Source organism: Syzygium oleosum, unplaced genomic scaffold (genome assembly GCF_021117445.2).
Source record: "Syzygium oleosum isolate NSW1041296 unplaced genomic scaffold, Sole_v2.1 Sole_v2.38, whole genome shotgun sequence".
NCBI classification, from domain to species: domain Eukaryota; kingdom Viridiplantae; phylum Streptophyta; class Magnoliopsida; order Myrtales; family Myrtaceae; genus Syzygium; species Syzygium oleosum.
The window spans coordinates 1,511,768-1,520,318 of record NW_026607522.1 but is presented as its reverse complement, the minus strand read 5'-3'; positions in this window follow the sequence as shown (position 1 = coordinate 1,520,318).

The window sequence follows — 8,551 nt, the reverse complement described above, 5'->3', positions numbered from 1 at the left end:
CGCCTGCCCGGCTCGCGGCCGCGTCGCCTGCCCACCGCCTCCGCCCCGTCGACGCCGCGAGACCAGCCCGCCAACCCCCCTTTGCCTTTCCCTCCCCGGTCTCCTCCCTGTCCAGGTTCGCCCAGAGCCGAGCTGCTCGCGCCTTGCGCAGCTCGCCCCGCCTTCGCTCACGCCCAGCTCCGCCGTGCTGCTAGCCGACCGTCGCCGCCGCCGCGGCCCGCCGCTCCCCTCGGCCTCTCGTCTCCCTCTCCTCCTCTTCCTCTCCCTCCCTCTCGTTCTCTGTCTCTCTTTCTCTCACCCGAGGCCGCCTCCTCCCAAAACGCCGCCAGCGCCCCGGCCGCCGCCGCCGCTGTCACCGTCAGCGCATCACCGCGCGCCGGTCGCCGCCCGACAAGCCAGTGGCCTAGCCCCGGCCGACCAGCTCGACCGTGACCAAGCCGCGTGCCCCACACCCGCGCCCGTTGCCTTGCCGTCTTTGCGCGCGCCCAGTGCCCGTGCCGCTGCGGCCGCAGCCTGTGCCATGCCCATGCCCGTGCCGCGCCTTGTGCCGTGGCCGAGTGGCCGTGCCCATGGCCGAGCGCTATGGCCGAGCCCCGCGCCCGTCGCGCCCTTGCCCGTGCCGAGTGAGACACCATTGTTCACCCGGGCCATTTTAGGCCCGAGCCGATTTTCTCAGGGCCAAAACCAAGTAAGTGACCTCCTATTCCTTATTTAGGACTATGGGTATTTTTAGACTTGTTTAGGATATGCTTGGTACGGGTTAGGAATTAAATTAGGCGTTGGCTAATTTGATCGATTGTGCTTAATTTGTGAATTATTGTGGCGGTAATTGTGTGGCTAATTTAGTGATTGAGTCGAGATAAATAGCATGGCCGAATTGTCGTGGCGTTTGTGAGTGGAGTTGATAGCTGAATGTGACCGACTTGAAGGTCGGATTGGTGGAATATTGTGGTGAGCATGCCTTGAGTTTGATTGGTACGATTTATGAGAATTGCGAATTGTGTTGTGGTGCATGTGCATGAGAAAAGCCCGGATTGATCGGAGGGCTGCCAACCTGAGGCGTGGTTACGCGGGTGTGGCGAGAAAGGCATGACCAGACCTGAGGCGTAGGTTACGCGGGTCAATGGAAAGGGAAAAATGTCCTGAGGCGTGGTTACGCGGGACCGAGCCCGGCTTGATCTGAGGGCTGAGCCTGAGGCGCGATGGCGGCGTGAGATTGGGCTTGAGGCGCGTGATGGCGCGGCGTGTGAAAGGACACAGGAGGTCGTGGAAAGTTGTTCGACCACGCATGCGAATTGTGTGTGATTGAATTGATTGAACTGATTGGACTGACTGATTGAATGTGTGATTGAATTGGTGGAATTCATTGAATGGTATGGCTTGGGACGTGTTGACGGCGGCCATTGAAATTGATCGAATTGTGTGGCTTGTATGCCTGTGAGACCGGACTTGAGACGTGTTGACGGTGGTCCGTGAGAGGAAAGTTGGTTGGACACGTGTGTGCAATGTGATTGATTAGATTGGTTAAATGTACGTGTGGTTGCTTGGTTGAATTGGTTGAATGTGAGTGGGAACGTGTGTACCGGGTGATTGTGATAGGGTGGTGAACTATTCTTGCATTGTCATGTTTGGACTAGTATGCAGGGTTGGCTCGTGATTCGAGGGCAAGGTAAGTATAATGATGTGAACTCTATATGTTATGGGGTAGATTGCGTGTACGACTTGTATGGTACGCATTGGCCTACGTGGGGTATAGGGGGTTGCTTATTGAGACTCGTTCTCACGGTTATTATATAACCATTTCAGATCCGCGACCATGAGTGACTGGAGACACTGCAAGGGTATCTCGGAGATCAAGGACGGGTCAAGTTGCCTCATATTTTTGTGTGCCCCTCTTTTGTATAGTGAAGTAGGATATCCAATCACTACTCCGTTTTGATGTTGTGTATTTGGAATTATTGTTTTGTGCTATCTCTTCGTCATATTTTATTGTCCGGGTTGTTTTATTTCGCTTCCGCTTGCGTAGTTCGTTTGGGTCGGCGACGCGTCCTGGGACGTCGCGTTCATTACGACCGTCGAAGGGGTGTCGCGAGCCGTCGAGGTTCGGGGCGTGACGCTCCCGTTTGATTTGGTATCAAAGCAAGATTAGCTCGATCCAAGTTGGTCGAAGCCTGGAGTGATAAGGAGCGATGACTTTGGGGTAGTCAGTTAAGGAGTCTTGTGTGCCATGCGTACCCCAGACCGTGTGATTGTGATTGCTGAGTGATTATATGCAATGACACGTGAAATGCAGGTGCGACAGGACTTGAGGTTAGTGCACGATCGCTGTTCTTTGTGATTGAGTGGTGTTGTGATTGACTGCCTGCTTAGTGAATTGTTGTGATTCACTGCCTAGGGCTTAGACTGGTATAGTTGGCCTAGGTCTTTAATTCCCGAGGGGAATTATAGCAGGTAAGTGGGTGGTGTGAACCCTGTGAGTATGAGTAGCCGAGGTCGAGGTCGAGGTCGAGGTCGTGTAGGTCCGCAAGTTGGAGTTGTGGGGGGATCCCAGATGGAACGAGATTTTGATGGCACTCGAGGAAGTTGGAATTTTAATGCGAAGGCAAACTGAGGAGCGAAATGCGACTATTACTACGATTCGAGAGGCATGTTGCCGCCACCAATAAAAGTAACGGAATCGTGGGCATAATGGAAATGTTGGGAATCAAGGTCAAGGGTAAGTTAATGCAGTTAGACAGATGCATCAGTTGGTTGGAATATTTTTTTTGAAATTTAAACTTGTGAGGTTCGATGGGAAGAGGTGACCCGGAGGCTACATTACTTTGGACGGAGGGCTTTGAGGTATTCGGGTGCACTGATGATGAGAAAGTGACCCTGTGTGTATATCAACTCTAAGGAAATGCAAGTGACTGGTAAAAGGACCCCCAAAGTAGGATATTTAGAAGGGCATAACTCCAAGCTGGGGAGTCATTGTCGAGGTCTTCAATGAGGAGTACATTCAGAGAGTGCGCGATGACAGAAAATGATATAGTTTCTTTGGCTTCGCTAGATTCGGATGTAATCGATCAATACGAGGTCGAGTTTATAAGGTTGCCTAAGTACGAACCAAGGATGGTCAAGGACCATGTGGATAGGACAAGGAGGTTTCGGGATGGATTGGGCCAATTCCGCAATCGTTAGTACTTTTGAGTCTTAAGGGATGGTAATAAGCTATATGACAAGGTTTAAACGGTTGAAAGGGATATGAATGAGAGGGTTAACGTATATGGATCGCGGTACACGCCAGCTAGGGACAATGGAAACTTTGGGAAGAAGCTTATGACCGAGAACAAGAAACTTGTCCCTTCGTTAAGAAAGAACTTTAGAAAGCCGAACTACTACTCCAACGCCACATGTCGGTCTTGTGGAAAGGGGCATAGGAATGACTATTGCCGAGGTAGAAGTGGAACATGTTGTGGATGTGGTCAGCAAGGTCATTAAGTGAGAAATTGCGGAGCCGACGGGTTAGACCACTAATGCAATCATAGCGATCGCAAGTAGGATATTAAGCGGGAGCTTCCTCGCAGAATAATCAGAATTGACCATTGACGTAAGGAAAGATGTACGCTGTGGTGGGGAAGGAATCAGAGGATGTGCCGCGAAAGTCTAAAGGCGTTACGTGTTGATATTGGGTGCAATAGGCAATGATTTTGAAGTTATAACTCTAATGGTCATGTACGACTTATAATTACTTATGGTGGATAGGCGCAATCGATTTATGGACTTCTGATTTACTAATGACATTCTTGGACAAGCTTGGAAGGATGAGTAATGCTTGGAAATTTCAGATTTTATAAAGAACCAAGGGGTGATTTGTTTTGGGAGGCTAGCGGGATTGAAATTGGATGGATTGAGCTTGTCTTTGAGGTGTATAAAGATAATTAAATTGTGGCTGATTAGTTGGTTGAGGAATCAAGGCTAAAGGGACATAGCCGAGGTGTGTAATCTTCTCGATGTCTTTCCTTAGGAAATTGCTGGGATTGCCACCTAATAGGAGAGTCGAGGTTGTGGTTGAGTTGGCCCCAGGGACAAAACCGACTTTGGGAGTACTCTACAAGATGTCACTGTCGGAATTGAAGTAATCGAAAGTCCAAATGCGGGAGTTATTGGATGAAGGTTTTATTCGTCTATGTAAGTCTCCATGGGGAGTGCCAGTTTTATTCGTGATGAAGAAGGACAGATCGTTAAGGTTATGTAGTGACTACAAACAGTTGAATCAGGTGACTATTAAGGATAAACGCCTGTTGCCAAGGGTAAATGACCTGTTCGACCGGTTATAAGGGACATCAATATTTTCTAAGATTGACTTGAGGACTGGTTTCTACCAATTGAGGATCAAGAAGGAGGACGTGCAAGTCGGCATTTAGGGCGAGGTATGGACGCTATGAGTTTACTGGTGATGCCGTTTGGGTGACGAATGCCCTCGCAGCCTTTATGGATTTAATGAATCGGGTATTTAAGGAATTTCTGGATTAGTTTGTAATCGTGTTCATAGACGATATCTTGGTATACTCATGAGTCCCGCTAAGCATAAGTTACATTTGGAAAAGAGATCTATGGACTTTAAGGAACACGCACTCTATTCTAAGTTTAATAAGTGCGAATTCGGCTTCATTGAGTGGCGTTCTTAGGACATGCGATCTTGGGAAGGGATTGTAGTGGATTCGACAAAGATTGAAGCCGTCACGAATTGGCCGAGGCCGACGTCAGTAACCGAGGTTCGGAGCTTCTTGGGTCTAGCAGGCTATTATAGGCGCTTCATGGAAGGGTTTTCGGCACTAGCTACGTCGTTGGCACGGTTGTTAAAGAAGGAGACGAGGTTTGAATAGACGGATGAGTGCGAAAGGTGCTTCCAAGAATTGAAATGAGAGGTTGGCGACCGCGCCGATGTTAGCGATCTCGTCAAGTCCGGGAGGATTTGAGAATTACGATGTGACGCGTCGTTAGGAGGATTGGGATGCGTGCTAATGCAACACGGGAAAGTAGTGGTATATGCATCGCGTCAATTGAGACCGTATGAGCTGAACTATCCGATGCATGACTTGGAATTTGATCGTAATTATATTTGTCCTTAAGATTTGGAGGCATTACTCGTGTAGGGAGAAATTTTAGATTTATACAGATTATCAGAGTTTAAAGGTATCGGTTTTCTCAAAAAGAACTTAACCTGAGACAGGCGTCGTTGGATGGAACTCCTTAAAGACTACGGCGATATTTTATATCACCCGGAAAGGCTAATAAGGTAGCGGATGCACTGAGTTGGAAATCGAGCGTTGCGCATATGATGGTCAAAGAATGAACCTTGTTGGAATGAGTCCGAGATTCAGAGTTTAAGTTTGAAGTGAGCCATGTTTTCAAGTCTACTTGTCGTATTGAGGATTGAACCGGAGATCCAAACTAAGATTAATGCTTTACAGTCGACGGACCCAGAGATTCAAAAGATTCTGAGTAAGGATGCCACAAAAAGGAAATTGGATTTTCAGGTATCCGAGGATGGAATACTGAAGTTCCGTAGACGATTGAGTGTACCCTGTGATGCCGAGCTTAAGGAGGGGATTTTGTCAAAAGCTCACCATAGTAATTACAGTATTTACCCGGGTAGCGCGAAAATGTATCAGGACCTATGGCAGCATTGTTGATGGAAGGCATGAAAGTAGATGTAGCCAAGCACGTGACCGAGTATCTAACATGCCAACAAGTGAAGGCACGGCATTGTAAGCCGGGTGGATTGTTGCAGTTATTGGAAATCACCGAATAGAAATGAGAGCATAACGCGATGGACTTTGTTATGAAACTACCAAGAAGCCAAAGGGGCCATGATTCAATTTGGGTTATAGTAGATCGGCTGATAAGATCAGCACATTTTCTGGCAATGCGAAAGGACTTCGCGTTAGGAAGGTACGCAAGATGGTACGTGCAACAGATAGTTCATCTTCATGGAGTACTAGTGACGATCACTTCAGACCGTGATCCTAAGTTTACTGCCGCTTATTGGAAAAGTCTTCATACGGCATTAGGAACAAGGTTACAGTTTAGCACGGCCTATTAGTCGCAGACGAATGGCTAGTCTGAGAGGAAGATTCAGACTTTGGAAGATATACTGCGACCATGTGCATTGGATTTTAGGGGAAGTTGGAAAGAATAATTGCCCTTGGTTGAGTTTGCCTATAACAATAGCTATCAGTAGAGTTTTAGAATGGCACCGTTTGGAGCATGGTATGGCGGGGTTTGCGAGAACACCGGTTTGTTGGGATGAGTGGGTGAGAGGAGCATCACGGGTCCCAAGTTGGTTCAAGATCAATTGAAACGATCGAGGTGATTTGGGAACACCATGGAACCAAAGATGCGATGTGGGAAAGTGAAGAGTTGATGCGACACCAGTACCCTCATTTGTTTGAATAGTTGGGTTGAATTGTAAATTTCGAGGACGAAATTTTTGTAAGGGGGAAGAGTTGTGACATTCCGAATTTTGGCCCATTTTTGGGATTTATAAAACGGGTATTTCGTCAGTGCGCTTATAGTAAAAATCTCGCCCGGGAACTGATCACTCCCGGTTATTATTTTTAAATCTTGAGATTTCGCTAGAATCGCATTCGATCGAATTTGGCCGTTATTTAGACCCTGACCTTGGCAGTCGATTTTCGAGAGTTTCGGGACGAAATAAATTGGACGGTGTCGATATTATTGTGGCCAGCGTCGAGGTGATTAGGAATAGTGAGAAAGTGGATTTTTGGACCGGGTGCGAATTTGGACTGGTAGACCTCCCTCGTAGTGAGTCTTGAGTTATTTCATTTTGGCCCGTTATCTTATATTCTTGTTTGGATTTTTTTTTCGGGGACAGTTAGATCTTTTCCGGGTTTGAATCGCGACAGTTAGAATAATATTTAGTTTGAACCGTGTCCGTTGGTTCGCGCTCGAGGATAAATATTAACTTTTTCTCTCTCTTTCTCTCTCCTCTCTCTCTCCGCCGCCCGTCCCTCCCCCGCGCACGCTCTCTCTCTCTCTCTCTCTCTCTCTCTCTCTCTCTCTCTCTCTCTCTCTCTCTCTCCTTTCTTTTTCTTCTGGCCGCACGTCTCCTCTGCATGCGTCCCGTCCACGCCCATTCCCTAAGCAGACCAACCCCTTCCCCCCCCTTCTGACACACTCTCTCTCTCCTCTCTCCTCTTCCTTTCTCTTCTTCTTTCTCTTCTTCTTCTTCTTCTTCTTCTTCTTCCTTTTCGGCCCAGACCGTCTCCCGTCCGTTCCGGTTACGCTCGCCGACCGCCGCTCGAGGCTTGCCGCGCGTCGTGCCGCCACGCCACCGTCGCCCGCAAGCTCCGCCGCCGTCGCGCCCGTTCGTCAGCGCCCGCCCCGATCGCCCCTCGCCGGCTTGCCGCGGCGCGCGCCAACGGCCTTGCAGCGAGCTTGCCGCCGCCCCACTCGTCACCGGCGCCCGCCCGGCCCTGGCCGTAGCGTCGTCTCCCAAACCACCGCTCCGCCCCGTCGACGCCTTAGCGAGACCAGGCGCCAACCCTTGCCTCTCCCTCCCCCGGTCTCCTCCCCGTCCGGTTCGCCCGAGCCGAGCAAGCTCGCCAAGCCAGCCGCATCCTTACGCCTGCACAGCCCGTCAGCCGTCTGCAGCTAGCCGACCGTCGCCGCGCCGCTGCCGGCCCGCCTCCCCTCGCCCTCTCGTCTCCCTCTCCCTCCTCTTCCTCTCCCTCCTCTCGTTCTCTTCGTCTCTCTTTCTCACCCGACCGTCTCCTCCCAGCCACTGCCGCCACGCCCCTGGCGTCGCCGCCGCGTCCACCGCCGCCGCCGGGTCGCCGCCCCGACCAGCCAGCCTAGCTCCCAAACCGACCAGCTCGGACCGTGACCAAGCCAGCGTGCCCACACCCGCGCCCGTTGCCCACGCCCGCGCCGCCGCCGCGCCCGTGCCCGTGCCATTTGCGCCGCGCGCCGTGCCCGTGCCCGTGCCGCGCCGCGCCTTGTGCCTCGTGGCCGAGGTACATGTGCCCATGGCCGAGCGCCATGGCCGAGCCCCGCGCCCGTCGCGCCCTTGCCCGTGCCGAGTGAGACACTGTTCACCCGGGCCATTTTAGGCCTGAGCCGATTTTCTCCGGGCCAAAATCAAGTAAGTGACCTCCTATTCCTTATTTAGGACTATGGGTATTTTTAGACTTGTTTAGGATATGCTTGGTACCGGGTTAGGAATTAAATTAGGCGTTGGCTAATTTGACTGATTGTGCTTAATTTGTGAATTATTGTGGCGGTAATTGTGTGGCTAATTTAGTGATTGACTGAGATAAATAGCATGACTGAATTGTCGTGGCGTTTGTGAGTGGAGTTGATAGCTGAATGTGACCGACTTGAAGGTCAGATTGGTGGAATATTGTGGTGAACATGCCTTGAGTTTGATTGGTACGATTTGTGAGAATTGCGAATTGTGTTGTGGTGCATGTGCATGAGAAAAGCCCGGATTGATCGGAGGGCTGCCAACCTGAGGCGTGGTTACGCGGGTGTGGCGAGAAAGGCA